At 39.8% G+C, this 22,267-nt stretch overlaps 2 long non-coding RNA genes across 2 annotated transcripts in view; one reads left to right on the forward strand and one right to left on the reverse strand.

Annotated features, from left to right (window-relative positions):
- LOC140699281 (uncharacterized) overlaps positions 1-22,267 on the reverse strand; it is a 149,075-nt gene that overhangs the window by 89,225 nt on the left and 37,583 nt on the right. Inside the window, exon 2 of the long non-coding RNA XR_012077330.1 lies at positions 16,030-16,111. This is a non-coding gene — a long non-coding RNA (uncharacterized lncRNA). The remainder of the gene's footprint in view (positions 1-16,029; positions 16,112-22,267) is intronic.
- Positions 1,402-17,881, forward strand: LOC140699280 (uncharacterized). The gene is made up of 3 exons (XR_012077329.1): positions 1,402-1,520; positions 16,467-16,522; positions 17,689-17,881. It is a non-coding gene; the product is annotated as an uncharacterized lncRNA (long non-coding RNA).

A 22,267-nucleotide genomic window follows, 5' to 3' on the forward strand; every position in this document is an offset into this window, starting at 1 on the left:
TAATGGTAAGTAACCCAAGATCAGTCATATCTAGTACATCTGCTCCCCTTGGTGATGAATTTTTAAATAGATCACTACATTATGGTTGATCAAGTTCTTAAGTTTATGAATCAATCAGCTTTCATCTTAATTTGTCTCAAAATGTTTTTCTTTAATTCATTTAGCCAATATTTTAATTTTTAAATGTCTCTCCATTCAGATGTGATCAAATTAACCACACAAAAATCCTGAGTCCTGAAGAAATGACAGCTCAAGGCAGACATGTTTAGCCTAAGTAGTTTGTTCACAAGGACAAGAAGGAAGTCAGAATGACGAAATGTGCTCTAGATTTGTCAGGAAATAGTTAACATCAACATGATGCCTGTTCCTGGGACAGTAGGGAGTTCTGAGAAAGCTGAAATGAGATGTAAATACAATATTTCCTTTCTACAAACATAAGAAAATAAACAGGCACGCACACACACATGAGCGCACACACACACACACACACACACAAAATACATTTAGGATCCGTATGTGAAGTGCCCTGAGAAGAGTTTAAGCAAAGGACTCAGGTACAATGTGAATAATCCAAATATCAAATAAATTCTGACTTTGCTATAAGAAAAAACTTGAAGTGGGGGAGGGTATAGCTCAGTGGCAGAGTGTATGCTTAGCATGCACAAGGTCCTGGGTTCAATCCCCAGTACCTTCATTAAAAAAACAAACTAAAAAATACTAGTTACCTCCCCCTACCGAAACAAACAAACAAACCAAAAGATCCAAAAAAAGAAAAAGAAGAAGAAAAAACTTGAAGAAATATATTCCTCCTTTTCACTGGAGAACAAAAGTGATGTTTCATTCTTCAACAGGGTTTTCTCCTTGCCAGGGCTGTTTTGAAATGGAAATTATTCACTCATTAATTTACTAAATATTTATTTAGCCTCTACTATGTCTAGACAGAGCACTAAGGAGATTTTTAGTAACTTCCGTATATACGGAGACCAATACAAGGATGTTTTTTGAATAGATTTTCTGAGACCATGAAGTTGCCCCAGCAACACCAGAGGAGGACCCAGAAAGTACCTCAAGGCCCCTCCTGCCCAAATGCATCACCAGTCAGGACCCCCACAGGCAGTGCACCATCCTCCCACATTCACAGAGAGCCTCCTCTGTTTCTAGCACTGCCCTCATCCTAATTCCAGGAACAGAGATGCAAATCAAACTTAGACCCTATTGCCAGGGAACTCCTGTGCTAGTGAGAGAGACAGACACGTAGACACATGTGCAGTAGCAGGTACAGTGATTTCAAGTGCAAACTGCCAAGGCACCAGGGAGGATGGCTAGCTCCATCCCTCGCGGCAGCAGGGGCTCTGAAAGGGAGGAGAAAGGAGGAAAGCCAGATCGCGTGTGCTTGGCACAGGCAGACGCTGCTACAAGGGCGAGAACAAGCACGGCTGGTTTGCGGGGGATAACTGCGGATGGGTCGAGAACCACTGGACCCGAGAAGAGGGGATGAAATGGAAGGGACATGAAGAGAGGTGAGGGGCGTGGTAAGAAAGGAGGCGGGGCCAGATAGGGAGGGGGTTATTTGCTTGGAGAGGGCTTTTCCGCCTGTTACTTGAAAGCTAGAGTGGCCCAGTCAGACTGCATTTAGAAAGATCCCTCCTACGTTTGTGTGGGAGTGAATGAAGGTAAGAAAAATCTGAAGTTAAGGCAAAGTGTGAGAAGACCACTTGTATCTTAGAGAGATAAGATAAAGGCCTAAAAAGGGGAGTTCCAATCAGAAAAGGGAGGGGATGGGGCTGGGACATAAGGTGACTAATCAGAGGTGGGGATGTAGAGGCGCTCGGAACCATGAGTGACAGGCAGGTTTCCAGACCCCACAGGACCCGGCCCGTCTGTGTTTCTAAGATCACCTTTTCTCTTTCTCGCCCTCACTCACTACCTTATAGCCACACATGCCTTCTTGCTTCTTCAACGTGTCAAGCTTATCACCTATTTGGAACCTTTGCATTGGCGTCCCTTCTGTACAGAATACTCTCCCTGAGTCTCCACAAGGTTGGTTCCCCCTTGCTGTCTAGTCTTAACTAAAAAACATCGTCTCAAACAGCCTTTCCTGTCCGTGAACCTAAAGAAAGCCCATGCCTCACCACCATCACATCGCCCTATTTCACTTTCCTTAAAATACGCATTACTCTCGGAAGTTACTGTGTCCATGGACTGTCTCAGTTTTTGCCTGTCTTCCTTCGCCCAAGTGTGAAGCAGTGGTGCCTTCCTTGTGCATAGCTTGACCTCCAAGAGCTAGAATAGTGCTGGTGTAAGTAAGGCTCAATCAGTCTTTAAAATTAATAAATGCCAAGCCTTCCACTAAACGTGAGGAGCCCATGCAAAACACTTGTTGACGGACAGGGGAAGAAAACCGCAGCTGTGACAATATAAAAGTCTGCTAGAATCCCCAGATGGAAGATTTGAATCACAGGTAAGTTTAGCAGAAAACCATGAGTCAATACACGGGAGGTCACAGGGACAAAGACAGAGCACATTTTCAGTACCTGTTTTGAAATGTACCTGACCCAACTCAGAGTCCCTGGGTAGAGAACCACTAACTCAGGAGGCACGTGTCTATGTTATGCATTTCATCACTTAATTTCACCATGCCTGGTGTGGTAATCTGATGCTTTAACGTGCGTGTGTATACCTTGTCTTGAGAGGTGGTGTGTTGTGATGCAAAGTGCACTGACCCTGGGATCAGAAGACCAGATTCATTCGGCCACTAACTAGCTCTGTGACCTTGGAGGAGACCCACCCATGCCCAATCCCGCTGACCTCAGTTCCCTGCCCTCCAAGCCAGTTAGGACACAAAACCTTGCATCACTCCTTTGAGTTAGGATTTTAAAATGCTACAGTTCCCATTTAGTGACTTGACCTTGGCTGCTCTTAGATTTAACCCCCAGTCAGTTCTTTCCACAATGCTCCTTGTGATTTGTTTATAGTCTTACTTTCTTTTAAGTCTTTTTAATATTTACATCTCATCTTCCAACCCAACTTGTCATCCTTACCTACTCCAAACCTAACCCCACAAGTATTATGCATATGGTAAAAAATTAAAAATGGTTGTTAAAGTGTTTATCAAAAATTTCTGGAAAACAAAAATAGTAATATGCATCAAGTACTTTAAGAAAAAACATTCTTTGACCTAATTATTCTTGTAGAATCCTGGACTTAATATGTAATTCCAAACTCAAACAAGAATATATATGTAAAGATGTTTAATCCAGGGTTGCACTGACTGCAAAACAAAACAGAACAAGAAACAACAGAACAACATTAATAATCATCAAGAGAGGAAGGCTGAGTAATTTATGAAATATCCAATGATAAAAGCTTCATATGTATGATACAATATATGATAGAAAGATATTAAATATTCTTGAAAATGATGTTTTAATGGTCAGGAAACTAAAACATGCTATTAAGAAATCAAGTATAAAAAAAAACTATGCATTATGATTCCAGTTGTGCAATGTTAGAAACACACACAACACACACACAAAGAAAAAAAGACTTTGGAAGTATAACAAAATGTTAACTATGGATATTCTTGGAATGAGATTATGAATGATTATTTTCTGTCTAAATCCTCTTCTATCTTTTCAGTTTTCTATAATTTCTGTATACTACTGCTTACTTAATAATCAGAAAAAGCCTTAAAATTTGCTAATGAATTAAATGAAGTTTAAAAAATGATTGTACTAATTTATTTAACTATAGAATGGGACTGATAATACTATTTTTGCTCCCATATTCCCATATATGAAGCATAATAGAAACATTATTATACTTTGCATTCAAAGTGTTAATATTAGTTTCCTCCATAGGTTAGTAAAATTTTAAAGAAAAATGACAGTGTCTATATTCCTTTCAGATTAATGACCCTCAGGACACATAGTAAGACGTGGCCAACAAGTAGTTGTTAAGAAATTATGACTTATGAAGATTAATTTAATCCTATAATTTCTAAACTCTCTGAAATTCACAGTAATGTAAATTGGTGCACATCTGTAGACATCACAGAGGAAGGGAAAAAAGAGCTAGATTTGTTCAGAGCATTTAATTTACATCTGTTTTCTGAGAACTACTGTTAGTGGCAGGGATCATTGGGCTTGTTTCACAGTTTGAGGAGGTTGAAATTTAGAGAAGTAACCTCACTAAGATCACCAAAGTAGATTATATTCAGACTACTTTCTGCTCCTCCCAAGGAGCCTATTATACAGTCTTACCCCATTGACTTGGGCTTGGCCAATGAGCAGAAAGTGGAATGGACTAGTCATAGGGTACATGTCTCTTTATTAGAAACTTTCAGTTTTACAAAGTGGTACACCATTTTATTTTCCCACTGGTAATGCTGAGAATCCCAGTTGCTCCGTATACAGAAGGATGTGTAGTGGTATTTCATTCTTTCCTGTGAGTTCCTGAAAGTCTTTGAGCACATCTGATCTAGTCCTATGGCAAACGTAACAGAGTTCTTGTGTTCAGGTTAAACAATGATGACTCCTATACACTTACAGACTTCTAAACACTAGAAGCTCAATACAGATTTTCCTCTTCTGAAGTCAAGAAAAAGAATGACAATAAAAGCCTGAAATCTTTCATTTCAATGAAATTTCTCTATATTGGCTGCTACTGTTGTGATGCTTTAAGGCGAAGCTATTAATTTTGTCTTGATGTATTTATTCCCTGATTGCTTGTTTTCAGAATCCCTCACCCTTGCAGGGTACTTTGTGATTTCACAAATTCATTGGCACTCTCATTGCAGCTTTGATAAGGTAGGGAGATAAAAGCATCAGCATCCTGCCTGGAACACCGTGGTTGACAATGGGTCCTGAACAAAAACAGCAGCCGCGAGAATGGTGTTTCCCAAAGGAGGTGCCCAGACATGAAACTCGCTGTTTTGCCTGAACTGAAACTATGTTCCAGATCGGCACTAGAATTATAGTGGAAGAGATGTCACACCTGGAGATGTAGTCACTGGAGCTCCCATGCCCCTCAGCACATCTCAAATATGCAACAGTGTTGACTATTGCACACTCAGCTGCCATGTGCTATTTACTCCTAGGTGAGGTATTTCATAACCAACTTGACTGAGGCCCAAATCAACAGTTAAAAGGTGAAGGAATTTAAGGAGATAATAATTTCTGGAGACTTTGTTTCATTAATTGCACAGACACCTCCCACCCTTCTCCAATGGAATTCTCCACAGGCAGGGAAATACATCTTAGATTTCCTTTTACTCTGCTCTTCGTATCCTGGTTGCATTCAACATTAATTCATGCATGATATGCATGATTTGACCAATATTTTCCCTGGATTATTTCCCTAGATATATTCCACTGGAACAGTGATATATTTTTAAGTAAGTTGTTCGGAAGAAGAGGATTAGGTACATGTAAGATAATCATTAGTCAATTTTAAAATGGACCCAAATTAACCAAAATCATCTTTAATTTTTATTCTCACTAACTTGAGTTACACATAATGAACATGTGCTGGAATATGTGCAGGTTTGTGCACATGTGCAAGCCTCATAATTCAGTCAGTCAAGAGCCCTAAATCTGCCAAAAGCTATATTCATACTGCACAATCTTAGACTCTTTAAAAAGAGCTTTGGATAAAAGCTGGGAAGCCGCTGGGGGCTGGGTTCTGCAGTGTCTTGCAGTTACCAGGTACTTGCCTGGGGAGCTGGTTGATGTGGCCACAACTGCTGTTGCCACTGATTTTTTTCTTCTTCCTTAAGTCACTCGCTTTCCAACCCACCTCCTCCTACTTACTGCAAACTAACTATGGAAATTCATTAAGTCTACTTGAGGGAATAGCCTATATGGCTCCCTAAGGGAATATTCATTTAACATACTGGTTCTTGGTTCCCCCTCAACAGACTCGTATGGCCTCCTAGAGCATGAGTTTTCTACTCTGTAAAACAAAATGCACAGTACTTCCTCTTGGGGTAGTTGTGAAAAGTAAACAGATGAGTAAATGTGAACGTCTTCATTCATGGTAAGACATGGCAAAATAGTGTTATTCTTTAAAAACAGGAAAATCAAGGTGAGTGCCTAGAACAGGTTATCACTAAATGTCTGCTTCTGAACATATGAGTAAGATGTGTGGTATTGCTCTCAAAGTGTCTTATATTTCATTGCAAGAGGGAAAGGTAAGATAAATCATGTCCAAAGGAGAGGGTGCTGACAGAAGGTGGTATTAACACTAATGAGAAGGATTAGCAAAGGAAGGGCAGCTAAAAAAGCTGAAAAGAAAAAAAAGAAAGAAAGAAAGAAAGAAAGAAAGAAAGAAAGAAAGAAAGAAAGAAAGAAAGAAAGAAAGAAAGAAAGAAAGAAAGAAAGAAAAAGAGCTGGTACAGAGGTGATAACACAGACAAATGAAATATAATTGTGCTCATAAAATTTAGCAATAAAGCTGTTAAAGTATATGATAACCCACTTCACTAATGCACACATCAAAGGGACATTTAGAGGTAATAAAATCAAAGAACTATATCAGTTCTCCTTTCAGGTATACCTGATGTTTGCAGAACCTGTCTCTCCTTAGTGTTACAGGATCACCTTGAACCTTGACACAAGAGTTGTTCCAAGATTGTGCTTCAGATGGTTCCGTGTGTTACCGCTATTTACCGTCTACATCCAGGCTGAGGCTCATCTGTGCTCCAGGCTACATTTGCCCCAGTTCAGTTCACCTTACAGACATCCCAAGGGACATCCTGCATTCTTCATCCTCCAGTGGCTCAGTGGAATTACACTTGAATGAGGAAGGTCCCCGCCCTGATCTTCAGGACCTATTGCAGCTAATCAGAGCTTGACTCATCGAAGTAAACTCAGAGGTGATTTCTGATTAAAGTTCTCTGATTTTTGTATATGGTAGGACTTTGTCTACTGTAGATGTCTTTCCACCCCCCATAGACAAAGCCTGATTCACAAAAATGCCTGCCTCCTCAATAGATCCGTTTAAAAATACCCTTTATGTTTAAGAAAAGATTTGCCATAGGATTTCTTCAAATAGCTCTTTTCCTTCCTTTGAAGAAGATTTTATTTACCAAGTTTCAGGAATACATTGATCACCAGTAAAGTGTGATATTTCTGCATAAGAATATCACAGGAAGAATATCCTTAAAAGCCTACAGGCCTGCCTAGACAGCATAACAAAAAGTGATGAATATTACTAGACTTGTTCACAAAGAAGAAAATGGCCTCATCTTTTCCTCTGAGTCCTGTTGAGGCTCTGTCTAAATGTGGGCCATGCATTACCCAATGTCCTTTGCATTTAGAGGCTTGGGCTTGACATCTAGATGTGTCTAGAATCACTTTTTTTTAAAGGATAAACTCCCTTTCTTTTATGTAAAGGAAAGGAAAGAAAGTAAACTCCTAGAGGGAGTCATAGGGTTGAACTTTTATTTTAAAAAAAGGGAGAACAGAGTAGAAGCAAGTCGCCCTCAATTATCCATGTTAATAAGGGACAAGATTAATTTACCAAATCCCAAAACTTTTATTTAAACAAGATATTCAGTCTTTTTAATCCATTTATTCATGATAAACATTGCTTGTGGTTTTTCAATTAATGCCTTTCCCCATCCTCCTTCCTAAATCTCCATCAAATTTTTTGTTTCCTAAGACCCCAGAAGCATTCTATAGACATGAAGGAGTTAGATCACACCTCTTCAACTAATTCATTTAATTACCCAACTCACCCCCAAGCAACGTGCTAACCAGAGAGACAACATATTTTGTTAGTGACTATCTGTGGTTGGCAAAACTGGATCAACTAGATTCTGCTTGATCAAGGCCCTGGTTTCTGTATATCTGCTCTGAGTGAAGCACTGGAGGGTCAGGCAGTATTGCAGAGGCACTGAAGGCTTGGGTTAGTTCCTGGCTTCTTCCTCTTTCAATATTCTTTAAACACGTACAAGACTCTTCCATAGACCTTTTTTAAAAAATCTCTTTTGGTCCCATTCTATCTCCTGGCAAACCGTTCAAACTTTTTACCCCTTCTCCAAATTTCTCAGAAGCACAGCCCACACTCCCATTTGCTAACATCTGTTCCATTACTGGACTGAAACTGTTCTCATTGTTCCTCCTAAGATCACAGTTTCTAAGTTCCCACATCCGAGGGCGATTTTCCAGTCTTTACCTGTGGAACACAACTTGGTCTTTATACCTGCTTTTCAAAGCTCTGCTCCCTTGGACTGTATGCCATCACAGCTTTCTGATTTTCCTTATATCTTTATGAGTCTTCCTTTTGCCTGGTTTGTCTGCACAAACATTCAGTGTTGTCTGGGCCAGAGCTTTTACTGCATTGTTCTCCATCTGTGGTTTCATCTCTTCATCTCTCCCCCCCCTCCCTCTGAGGTTTCATGTAGTTTAACAACCATGTGCTTACTAATGGCTTTCAAGTTCAAATCCTTGGTTCGCATCTCTCGTTCAATCTCATGCTTCATAGTTCAGAAAGCTTGAAATATCTGTAGTTTCTCATACCGTGTTCAACTTTGTGCCATCACACTTTGCTCGGGCTGTCTCCATTCCTATCTCTTTTTACCTTCCCCTCACCTCTGCCAACACCACCTACCTGCTTAGCTTCTACTCACCCTTCGAGAATGAGCAAAATATAATTCCCTAAGGCTTTTCTGACAGCAACACTCCCCTCCATGCCCCATGCTGAGTTGGACATCTCCCCTCCAAGACCTTGTAATGTCTTGCATACCTCTCCAGCACACTCATCCTCAGCCTTTAACACAGTACTTGACAAGAGCTGACTCTCATGAATAGTTATTGAATGAGTAAGTGTGGAAGAGCGGGTTAGTTTCCTGCTGACTGTGCTTTTACGTGTATCAGTCTAAGATGTGATGTCATTTCTCCCCAGAGTAGAGGAGACTGAGCAGGGGAGTGTGACAAATGATTTTATCACCATTTCCTTTTAACAGTTCAGCCTCATGATTTTCTTTGAAGTGTTAAAGACTTGTAGAATATCAAACACATCCAGATCTAAATGTGGCCATCAAACTACATTTCAAAATAGTGATTTTAAAATAGCACCCATTGTGGAAAATGGATAACATTTCCTCCAACATAGGACACAGTCAAAGGTTGCCTAGAATTTTCATGTCCCTCCATTCCAAATTTTTCATTGGAGACACCAACGAGTAGGACCAAGTTCACCTGTGTGTCTAGTCTCTATCCAGACTTGGCACAGGGGTGACAATTGATGTAAATGGTTAGAAAGTCACCAAAGAGGAGGAAAATCTAAAAGCATGGGAACCACCCTCTCAATAATCAAGAGATAACATAGTGCGTTTTTACACTATTTTAGCATTTTCAACTAGGGGGAAAAAGAAAGAACAGTGCTTCCTGTAACTCCTAAGTCAGTGCCTGTGCTTTGTCTCACAGGAATCATCTGGGTGCTGCAGGTCAGAGGTGAGGGAGGTTAAAATGGGCAGGTTTCACAGAGAGTGATTAAGTGCACGGAAACTGGAAGTTTCAGGGAATAGGATGTGAATACTTTTTAAGACAAGAGCAAAGAATCATAGACAACAGAAGAACCATCTGGAGAGATCTGAAAAAAACCAAAACCAAAACAAGAGGCTCTGAGAGATAAAAACAAAATAAGTCAGATAATTACTAATCACTGCATAAAAACGATAGGGAAAAATTAAGAAAATGAGTTTTTCACTAAAATAAGTGACAGAAGAAATGCAGCAGCATTTGTAGATGACCAGAACTAACTTCCTTTGCTTGAGAAGGGGTGGGGAACAAAGAATACCAGAAGGAGAAAGAACTTTTTTTATCAGAAAGTTTTCCAGCTTTATAGACAAGAAAGTATTTAACTCTTTATCTGCATAATGCTTGTTTTGTTACATCTTATGTTAAATATCACTCATTTTCATTTAACAGCTTTAAAAATAAAGAATTTAATCACCTTAAATATTTGATTCTAGATAAGATAAAACTCATTGCCTTGTTCTACCTATCTTGGTTTATTTTCTAATTTGTAATGTTAGCATTTGGAGGCCTATATTCTACTCTTATCCACTTGGTATCTTCCATTCAAAGTACCCTCATGATCCTTCTCTCTTTTGCCCAAGATCCAGTGCAAAGTACCTTCATGAAACCCAACCCCCAGACTCTCCAAGCACCTGAGTTCCCTCAGCTACCAGAAGGACTCAGCTTGCTCTTTACTCCCCAGGCTCTTTCTCCAACAGCTCAGCCACTGAGAGCACCATAGCCATTTTTAAGGACTCAAGGTGTCACAGTGGAATAAAACTTCATACAAGAGAGTTTACTTTTGAAGCATTAGAAAAGTAGATGCCCATATTGTTTTATATTAAATAAAAATGTGTTTGATCTGAGTTTGATCATATTTGGTATTTATTAGTACTTTACAGTAACGCAATACATAGGTATCACTAATGCTAAAGCTATGGCTTCAGAATATTTAGACAAAACTTTAAAGTTTAGGATCACCAAATCATTTTATAGACCAGAAGCCCAAGACCCACATAAAACAATGTATAATCCATAACATTTTAGACCTAGCAGAAAACAAAACTAAACAAACAAAAAAAGCCCACAAAAAACAAACAAACAAACAAAAAACCCACCAGCATGTATTGAGAAGTAAAAGTTATTACTACAGTGTGGAATCCTAAATTTACTTATTAAGCAAAAACTGAGAAATTTTTTTTGTTTCTCAGCTATAAACATACTTGTAAATGTCATAAATATAACATCTTATTGACACCTAAAGCTAACTCAAACTTGAAACCTTTACTCCAGACTGTTCTCTCTTGGACTCAGTGAAGCAGGAGTCAAAGGTAGAAGAAGAAGCATCAGCATTTTATATTTTACCTGATTTAAGCATTTCTTTGTTGTTTGGGGTTGTTCACAGGCAGTAATTCCATTAATTTTCACGTAGGGCATTCCTACTACTCCAGCGAGAAGGCATTCTGTTAGCATTTCTCCATAGCAATTGAAATAAAAATCAAGGTGCCAGGAAAAACAAAATATTCTCTCTCATATAGGGGAGTAGGATCTAGAGAAATCTCCTAAGCAGAGGTATAGAAAATTAGAGCCTCTTCCTTTGCATTTTCCAGCAGCCTTCTGGTCAGGACAGAATGTGGTTTCTTGGTGCAGTATGACATGGTATGGGTATTACTTATCCATTACTGGTTACAGATGACCCCCAAATCACTCTAAGAAATATTTAATGTCTCACACAGTTTCTGGAAATTCAGAAATCTGAGAGCAGCTTAGTTCAATGGCTTTGGCTTGGGAGGTCTCAGGAGGTCGCAATGAAGCTAGGGTGGCCAACCATTCCAGTTTGCCTATAACAGAGGAGTTTCCCTGGATACAGAATACCAGTGCTAAACCCAGGAACATCCCTGGAAAACCTAGACCATCGGCCCCCTATATCAAGTGCCATTTGGGGCTGCAATCTCTAAAAACTTGACTGTGGCTGGAGGATCCACATCCAAGTTCATCATGTGGCTGTTAGCAGGAGGCTTCATTTCCTTGCTGTGTATACCTCTCTACAGGACAAGCTCATAACATGGCTTCCCTCAGAGAAAAATATATGATGCTACACTACCTTTCATGGCCTAATCTCCGAGTCATACAACCTCACTTCTGCCTTAGTTTATTCATTAAAAGCAAGACACTAAGTCCAGCTCACACTTAGGGTAGGGGATTATAGAAGAACATGAATACCAGGAGACAAGGATCTTTAGCACATCTTGGGGACTGGCCACCGCAGTATGGTCTAGGATGGTATGGTATCGTATGGTATGGTATGGATACTGAAGAAATGTGTTGAACATAGCACAGGTAGGTGTCCAGGTGAGGCCCCTTCATGTTTTCAGTCAACAAGCATTTGTTAAGAACCAAATACCATGTGAAACACTTTTCTTTGAGTTTATACCAGGAGCATAATGAGAGCAGAGCAGTCCCCAAGGCACATTAGCAAATCATTCCCCCAGGAGTTTACACAGGAGAAACTGGGTTTAAAAGAATTTCAAGGTTAACCTGGAAAAGGAAAAATAAGTATAAAAAGCCAAAAGTAAGATAAGGAAATCATCACATTTTGTAGCTTCTCTGGAAAGTGAACAGGCCAAACCCTCGGTATAAGGCAATATAATGCATGGGCTGTGGAGGCAGACTGCCAGCTTCCCTATCTTCTAATGCATGACCTGGCCAAGTTAGAGCCATCAAATGGGAATAATGATGGCACTGACCTCATGGAGTCGTTGTGAGGATCAAAGAAGCTAATTGTGTGGTGACTAGAACAGCGCTGGGCATACAACAGGCAACTATGAGCCTGTATTTACCAACCATCACCATTCTTGAAACCAATGTCCCTGATTTCTCAACCACTTTACTGTTAGTTCTCAGTCTCCTTTGGGGATCATTTCTGCTCCAACTCATTTTTGTCTGCCATTCCTCTTCCTGTGTTTCTCAGGTTCCTCGCCTCAAACTACTTTTCTTTACCCTACACATTCTCCCTGGGAATGCCATCTTCACACAGTTTTAACCACCAACCATATGCCGAAGACTTCCATAACCCATTTGCCACTTCACAACTCCTCTCCTGTAAGCGTTAAATATCATATAGACTCATAAGCAGTAGGAACACAGCAGATTTAAAACTGAGACCACTACCATCCCTGCTCTTTCTCTTACCCACTGTTTCCCTTTCTTGGGAACTGCTGTCACTATCCTCCTCCTTGCCCAAACCAGACTTCCACCCCAAGAGTCATCCAGACTTATTCTTAAGTCACTCAGCATTCAATTAGTTCCCCCATCTTATCTCTTAAAAATCTTCCAAGCTATCTCTGTCCCACTGCTTCCATCTAATGCCTCAGCAAGCCCTTCCCACCCTCAGAGGAGTTAACACAGCATGCGCAAAGGACAAGGGCTCCAAATCGCAGCTTTGTCACTTCTTGATTATATGAGTTCTTAAAGCCTCAGTATCCTCTCTATTAAAAAGCAAAAACAAAAGCAAAACCTCTCGCCACCACCCGAAGGACCTAAGAATCTCCTACTCAAGGCTCCCACGGTAGCCTCGCTCAGAGTGCTGATTTCTGACTGTACCCACTGGGCTGTGAGCCCCTTGGGAGTCGAGGTTGACCTCAATGGTGTTATATGCCCAGTAAAGTGGGAAGCCTGGCCCAGAGAGTGTCAAAAAATGTTTGTGGAGTAAATTGCATGGGGACTGGTGGGCCTTGAGCTTTTCCAGCACCCAGTGTTAGAACCATCACTGCTCCCTTGTCAATCACATCCTTGAGTCCAATAGATGTCCCCTGTTATCACCCACATTTGACCACCATGAATGACTTAACTGACTACCTGTTGGCCATCTACATGGAACTGTGTTTTACAAATGATAAGCATATATGCGTTAAGTGGAATATTGTTTCCTCTTTTTTTTAATTGACTAATCAAATCCATGATAAAACCACTTTAATTTGATGAGAATCATACCTTTCCATAAAATTTTTCTTCAAAGACATGAAATTAGGGAGTAAATAGTATTCATTACATTTTATTTTCCTTTTTTAAAAAAAGTAATAATACCTTGTGTGATTTTTTTTTTTTCACTTCAGGGCCGACAGCTGTGGTAATGATTTGAATCAACTTTGATTATATTTCCTGGTATAAAGCCCTTGAAGTATAATTGGGTTTCATGCTGGGGAAAAAAAGTAGGAGCCGTTTTCAGGTCTTCTCAAGCCTCAAACCACAAATATAAATTCCAAGGCCTTTGTGGCACTGACAAAGCAGGTGATTCAGGCCTCTAATGTCATGAATAGGTAGGACTATCCCAACTATGGCTAAATACCACAACTATAACATTTTGTCTCCAGAATCCACAACTCTCCCAAGGCTTCCTGAGCCCTGGATATACCCCAACATTCTGACATATCCTGTGAGTCAGGCTGCTGAATTGGTTTACACCTAAGAAAATTTTTTTTAATTCAGGTTGATTTTATGTTCGTGATCTCAGAAGAATTGATGTTTGACATCTCATAGGCAACAGCAAAGATATTTTGTACAAAGGACAACCTCCCATTTGTCACAGATTTGGTTAAGAGTGGAGATCTTGAACACCATTTCATCTTCTGTCTATTTTGGATTTCTCCCCCTCTTCACTCACACCTTATCAGTGACATGGTAAATATTCTTAGAAAGGATATGCCCATCAGTGCTCATATTGACCTGGATACTTAGAGCCAGTGTGAGGTAAAGTGAGGCCAGAATCAAAAAGAATTAAAATAAAACTAAATTTGTAAAACTCTTTATCCAAAGAGAACAAACATGTAATATTTATCTTTGGATCATGAGGAAGGTTTCTATGATTTTTTTTAAAGAGAATTTCTTTTTTATTTGGGCAACATATGTGTTATTCTTTCTCATTATTTTGCTAGTTCCTTATTTCTAAACTTTGTTTTATCCTTTGTCTTTTTGAAAATTGAAAAGATAGCAGAGTATCATTGATCAAATTAGATGTGACAAGTAACAAAAATAATAATACAACTGATTCATGACATAATATTCAGGTTCTGTAATCATATTAAAAATATGTAAGAAAATATATGAGTTTCAGATTCAAACTCAAACCTGACTTAATCGAAAACCTATATAGTTCTTCCACCATAACACAGGGCCCTTTAAATATTGCTAATATACTGAAGGGAAACTTTGTTGAAAGGACAGCCCTACAACCTACAATAAAGGGACTCAACATAAAGATGAGCATTTCGGAACCACGCTCTGACGTGCAATCTCTGTCTTCCCTGTGTTACAGTACCGCTGTTACCATCCATTTGTGTGGTGGCTGTGTCATACTGGCCCTGTTGGGGTCATTGAAATCACAGACACAGTCACTCAGAAGAAAACGAGTGGGTTTTCTTTTTCTTTTTGAGAAAGCTTTTTATATTAATCCACGTAATCCCATGGCTGGTTTGCCATTGAAATCTGAAGCAGAGTTTCTTTTACTGGGAATTTCCTAACTTTGAAAAAAATTTAAAGTAGCCAATAGGATCTTTTTATCATGCCTTCCTTAACTTTCAAAAATAAAAAAAAAGTATGTGAATGTGTGTGTGGTTGGGAGGGCGGGGGTAGAGGTGGGAGGCAAGGAACAGATGGATTCTTTCAGTAAAATGAATATTATTTTACCTCTGAACAAAATTACAACATATTCTATAAAAGCAAAGGAAAATGTGAAAATTTTTTACTTAGTAATAGCTAAGAATAATTTTTTTAAAAAAGCAGGATTTTAGATACATGTCATTACACATTTGTCAAAACCTATAGAATGCACAATACCAGGAGTGAACCCTAATGTAAACTATGGGCAGTGTGGGTGATAATGACGCGTCAAGGCCGACAGTTACAAACACACCATTCTGGTGGGGGACGTTGATGATGGGGGAGAGTGTGCACGTTGGGGCAGCAGTTTTATGGGAACTCTGTACTTCCCACTCAATTTTGCTGTGAACGTAAAATTGCTCTGAAAAATAGTCTATTATTTAAAAAAAGCAGATTGACATGACACAAATCAATGTACTCCCCCAGATTTTAAAAGAAGTAAAAGATGTTTTTCTTATTCCAGTGGGGTAAAGAGAAATATATATATGTACAAATATATATGTATTTATAACTGGCATTGCAGCTTACTTATTTATATGGGAGGTGATCCTATGGGAGGTGACCCCACAGCCCTAGAATTCTGCCATCATTCCCCCCCAGTCCTGAATGACATCATGACCTCATGTTATTGGGCACAGTCCAGTGCACCATCAGCATCACCTGGGAACTTAAAAGAACTACAGATTTTCAGACACGACTCAGACCCACTGAAATAGAAACTCTGGCGGTAGGGCCAGGCAGTCTGGTTTTTAACAAGCCATCCAGGCAATTGTAATACTAACCAAAGTTTGAGGACCACTGGTTTATAGTAGAACATTACTGCCTTCCCTGGACAGATCATTCTTACCCTCAAAGTTGAAAGGGACCACAGAGATCAATGCTTTTATTTCACAAACATGGAACCCATTTTCAAGGATCAGTTCAGTCATCTGTAAAAACAGGAAAAAAAAAGCCTATTTCACAAGATTTCTGTAATAATTAATGAGTGAGTACATACAAATACTTAGAACAAAGCCTGGCATGTATGTGCCCAATAAATAGCTTCTTGTCATTAGCACTGGTACCATTATAGTTATTTAGCTTTTTGAATAGTTCAGGAGCAGAATTCAAAAACTATGTTGGGACAATTGAACATCAATTCTGTTAACCGCTCTTAAATTCTTTATTGAGAGGAAGCGTGTTCCTTGCTGCATCGATAATAACCTCTGGACCCTGAGGCAGGCTCCACATGGGTTTTTTACTGTTTAGCACAACAGGCCACTGATAATGTCCTCTCTCCAGCAGGGGTGAGCGTGAGTGTGGTGGTGAGCCAGCCTCCCTGGACAAGACGTCAAGAGCAGGTGAATACCGTCAGAGCTCTTAAACAAGCATGCAGTTACTGGGAAAGGGGGAGGTGGATGCCAAACAGCTAAGAAAAATGTAAAGATATATTAAAGAAAAACTGTGTAGGAAAGTAAAGTTAAGCAATGGACCCTTGCTGTGGAGACCCAAACAGGAGATTTTTCTAGAGCTGAAGGAGTCATGATAAAATGAAGGAGGGAGGGTGAGGGATGACTGGATGAATGGCAGGGATCAAACATGGACACATTATCTCAGGAGTTTTTTTTTAAAAGGGGGGTGATGTTCAATGAGTGCTCATTAAATTAATGTAGCTTATGCATTGATAATAATAGCTAACACACTGACTGAACCAGGCACTGTTCTCTGAGCTGTAAAGACGATAACCTGTGTCATATTCACAACAACCTTAGTGGGGACTATTACAATTATCAGAGGAAACTGAAGCCCAGAGAAGGTAATAACTTCCCAAGATTAACAGAGCTGGTAACTGTTGGTGTTAAGATCCAAGCCTGGGCACTTTGGTCCCAGAGCCTAAGTTCTTATCCCCTAAATTTTGCTGATATCATCCTGTCCTGCAGGTGCTGTTTCTATTTTGCACCTCGCAGACCCTAAATGGAATAACCTCTTTATTTGATTTACCAAAAAGAAAAAAAAGAAAAAAACAGAGAGAGTGAGAGAAAAGAAAAAATGATCACACAAAGCATTTATGTGTGTTGCAGACTTTATTAAAGGTTTAAGAAGACAGAAAGAGGATGTCTGCCTTACAGTTATTAAAACAATTTAATACTGAATTGTACACATCAGTCTATCTAAAGGGCCTTCCTTTTCTTCTTGTCCTCACCTTCCAGAACAAACCTTCCAAAAGAACCAAGGGCATCTTTTGATCACACTCGATTGGTCCACATAACCCTGTTTATAGAGAAAGGGAAAAAACACAGTTTGTTCCCTAAGAATAATTCTGGCACTCGCCAACGTGATTATTTTTATTTCCCCTTGTTGCCCTGGCATTCAGAAATCAGAGAAAGCTGGGAGCCAGTTTTAAGTAAATGTCCTCTAAAGGGCTAAGAAGCTGGAATTACATTAACAATAGTCTCTAACACGCACCTGGCTTCACCGAATGCAATGTGAAAAGGACTGTTGTTCATGGTTTTTTTTTTTTTTTTAGGTCAAGCACACATGTCAAGGGACACCTCTGTCAGCAGCAACAGCATCTTTGAACAGAGGCCACATGGACCTGAGTGGACACCAGAATGAGCTTCACAGGGATGCCTCCTAGAGCATCTGTCAGTGCAGGCACATGGAGTCTTGCTAAGGTATTAAGTTTAGTAGGAGCAATTTGAGGATCCAGTCAGACAGCATCACAGACGTGTGACCTTTGCAGTTGAACAGAGCCCTACCATCAGAAGGGCCCTGCAAACTTGACTTAATTCTCTGCCATTGCTGTCTTGGAACTCTTAATAATTTCTGAATAACAAGCCCCATATTTTCATTTTGCACTGAGCCCTGCTCATTCTTCAGCCAGCACTGGCCCTGGTGGCTGCCCTGCACCTTCTTATCTGCTAGGTCAGCATAATACCTTCTAAATGGACAGGAAAGTGAGTTAAAACTGTTGGAAGATATTAAGGCAAAGAGCATCTCTGCTTGATCACACACCAACTAGAATTCGACTTTGAAGGGCATCAGATACCTTGGAACTGGGCTCCCTGCAAGAAGAGCCCAGATGCTAAGTCCATCTGCAATCTGTCACCAGTCCTCAAAGGGGCAAACACAAAAGCTGAGAGTAAGTATTTAGAAATGTTTTTAACAATTTGACATTGCCACAATCTCCAAACACATGATCATTTTTCTGGTCATACATTGGTTTTGATAAAAATATGAATCCACGATGGATAGGAGGAGGGAGGAAACACCCTGGTCCTTGCCACACATGTTTTGCAAAGCTCGGCCCAAAGTCAAAATCTTCATTCCAACCAAAACTAAGAAACAGTTCAAGAACACCAAGAAGAGAGACCACCAATGAAATGTCAGATTAAGATGCTGCTCTTAGAAATCTGGGGCTCTGGCACACCCTAAAGAGATTCACCAAACAAACAAAACACCTAGAACATTTTGTTGCCTAACAGTTACCATAGAAAACACACTTTTTTTCTTGGTCTTCTCGGTGTTATTAAAGTTAAATTCTTTGGATTCAAATGTCGGGTGTCAGCAGTTTTGTATTCCTACTATTTCCAGGTCCAGAATTAGGAGTTAGCAAGTGGTATGGTCTAGGCCGGACCTGGCCTTTCCATGCCCCAGGAAGGCCAGCTAGACTCAGGGAATTGTTTACTGCCCTGGTGTGCTGGTGCTGATTAAAGATTGCACAGGAAAACATGCAAATGCAATTTATCTTCTCTGAAACTCAATTTTCTAGACAGTATTCACTTCCTCTCTGGGTGGAGCCTGACTTTCAGCTGACATTCTATGAAGATGGGAATCTAGGTGTTGGCCTCTGGTCAAACGAGGCTGCCTATGCTGTTTGCCTTCACTTCCTCTCCTGAGCTTTGTAAGTCACTCTCATCTCTGTAGCAGATAAAAAGAGGTAGAGCAGTGACCAGGACTCATCACATTGTTACCAAACAGAGCTTTGGCAAGATGCTTTCTGCAAACAGAGGGTTGCTTGATGAAAGAGCCCCACAAAATTCACTCTTGTGTCTGCTGAGAGGTAGTTTGTTGAGTTTTTTGTTTATAAATTTACACCCTCATGAGAAATTCCTGTCTGTCCTAAGCAATAGTTAAGATTTTTTTCTGTCCGATTAGTCTCTTTTTATGTCGTGGACTCTGGAGGTTGTATAAGTGATCAAGCAGTGTTCTTTTCCTTCGTGGCTGCTGGGACGCCAATTAGTCTCAGATTCATGGTCCTTTTGTATGTACTCTGTGGGCCTTTATGGAATATGTTTTTATAACCAGTTTGTTCTTAGCTCCATATTATCTCATTTGCTTTTTCTTTTTACAACTACTTATGATTTATGTTTCATAGAAAAAACTAGCTCAGTTGCTATTGGAAGAAAATATCAAGAAAAGAGAGAATGGAGAAAAAAAGAGTTGGGACACATCAGGGTAGAAGGGAGAAGAGGGAAGAAGAAAAGGGAAAAGGGAGGGAGGAAGGAAAGAATTTAAGAAAAACAGAAAGTATAAGTCAATGAAGGGGAGGGTCTGTATATTATACTTGTGGTGATAAACTGAAATGAGAGTCTCGCAGAATTAAACAGGGAGAGGGTCATATGAAAGGAGGTAGAGTATGGATTATTATAGTATGAATTCTGTAAAAATAACTCCAAAATAAAAATGTAAGAACTGCCCTCCAACTGTGCTATTCACTTGCTACCTACTGCTATTTAATTATATCTAAGTTCAAATACAGCAAGATATGAAATGAAGCTTTTCCTACTGTTTCAGAAGCTTGCCTTCAAATCTAAAAGCTTTGAATCTAAGGACCAAAGTTAACTATTATCCCCTTCCCCATTTTAAAAAGATCTAGACATATTCCCAAAGGACTCACGGAGAGATGGTCAAATTGGTTTCTTCAACTACCAAGTCCATCAGCCAACACCAGCCCGGTGGAGCTGAAGAAGCAATAGAGGAGATTTTTCTCAAAAGGCATTGGTTGGAATGGAGAGTGCTTAGTGTTCTCTCTCACCTCCTCCTGGGATGTTCCCTCTCCTATACACACATACACACACAGAGACAAGCACATACACACACTTCAAACCAGGAGAAAAGGGCCCTGAGGGAAACTCTTTTAGAGACTGTAATTGTCTTCTCTCAGATGTGCCTTGTACCTCACCCTCAGCTCAATATTTGCTGAGCTGCAGAATCTTGGCTTCTTGCCCTTTCGAGAAGACTGGGGAACCCTGACGTGTAGACAAGTGTCTCCAGGCATTTGGGGCTATACAAGAAGAGAGACACTGGTGGCTGCCTCTCCTTAAAGAAGTCTGAGGATGGGAGGCTGGCTGGAGGAAACTAGAACAGAGAGGGAGGAGAGAAGGTAGCAGTAGGGGTAACCTGGACTTTCAGAGTTTTCCTTCAGGTTACAAGAAAGTTGCAGAAGGCAGCCAGGCTCTAGCTGCCTTGAAAGAATCCCAGTGGAGACGGCAGCCCATAGGCTGGAGGAGACCACTGGGGTACACCTCTAGAGCAGGAGAGAAGGAAGGTTCCAGAAACTGAACCAGGGGAAGCCTCACCTGTGAGGGAACTGCAGTGTGGGCATTCCAGAGTGCCCCCCCCCAAAGAACCCATCACTGCATCTGGCAAAAAGCAAGTGTTGGGCGTCTGCCCTAAAGAGGGTTGACAGCTGGATGAGTGCACAACAGTCGGGACAGGGTGGGGCTTCATCCAGGTTTTTGCTCCCTTTCCTCTGACACCTGGGAAAGCAGTAGCCATGCCTGGGTGAGGCCTCAGTTAGGGAAAAGGAATACCCCTCTAAATTGGGTGCCAGCTTATTTTTTTTAATTTAATTTTTTGATAGCCGGGAAAAAAAAAAGACTGTTCTAACACCTAAAAGCAACTACAAAAGCTCTCTAGTTCTTGGGAAGGGAGCTCTATAAGATAGTAGGAAAAAAAAGTTTTCTTGATTTATACCCTCTCAGGTCCAGTTCTTTCAATAAATTTACATACATTTACATACATTTAATAATTCTGATTCAAAAGACAAAACAATTGAAACATTACCCCCCAAAAAAGATTATTATACCTGGTAATATAAAGAAGCTACATTGTTTGCAAATATTTTCTCCCATTCCATAGATTGTCTTTTTGTTTAGTTTATGGTTTTCTTTGCTGGGCAAAACCTTTTAAGTTTAATTAGGTCCCATTTGTTTATTTTTGTTTTTATTTCTATTAGTCTAGGAGATGGATCCAGAAAAATATTGCTGTGATTTATATCAAAGAATGTTCTGCCTGGACTGTTCTCTAGGAGTTTTATAGTACCCAGTCTTACATTTAGGTCTTTAATGTGTTTTGAGTTTTTGTATATGGTGTCAGAGAATGTTCTAATTTCATTTTTTTCTTATTTTTTGTAGCTGTCCGATTTTCCCAGCACCTCTTATTGAAGATTGTCTTTTCTCCATTGTATGTTCTTGCCTCCTTTGTCATAGAATAATTGACCATAAGTTTGTGGGTTTATTTCTGGTCTATCTATCCCATTCCATTGATCTATGTGTCTGTTTTCATGTCAGTACCATGCTGTTTTGATTACTGTAGCTTTATATTATAGTCTGAAGCCAGGGAGCATGATTCCTTCATCTCCATTCTTCTTTCTCAAGATTGTTTTGACTATTCAAGAGATTAATTTCCAAAATATACAAATAGTCCATGCAACTTGATATAAAAAAAATAACCTAATCCAAAAATGGGTAGAAGATCTAAATAGACATTTTTCCAAAGAAGACATACAGATGGCTAACAAACACATAAAAAGTGCTCAACATCATTAATTACTAGAGAAATGCAAATCAAAACTACAATGAAATATCACCTCATATCTATCCAAATGACAATCAAAAAGTCTACAGATAATAAATGCTAGAGAGAGTGTGGGAGAAAAGGGAACCCTCCTACACTGTTGGTGTGAATGTACATTGGTGCAGCCACTATGGAGGACAGTATGGAGGTTCCTTGAAAAACTTAAAATAGAGTTACTATATGATCCAGCAATTCCACTCTTGGGCATATACCTGGAGAAAGCTCCAATTCCAAAAGATACATGC

The sequence above is a fragment of the Vicugna pacos genome, chromosome 11 (assembly GCF_048564905.1).
Source record: "Vicugna pacos chromosome 11, VicPac4, whole genome shotgun sequence".
In the NCBI taxonomy this organism is placed as follows: Eukaryota; Metazoa; Chordata; class Mammalia; order Artiodactyla; family Camelidae; genus Vicugna; species Vicugna pacos.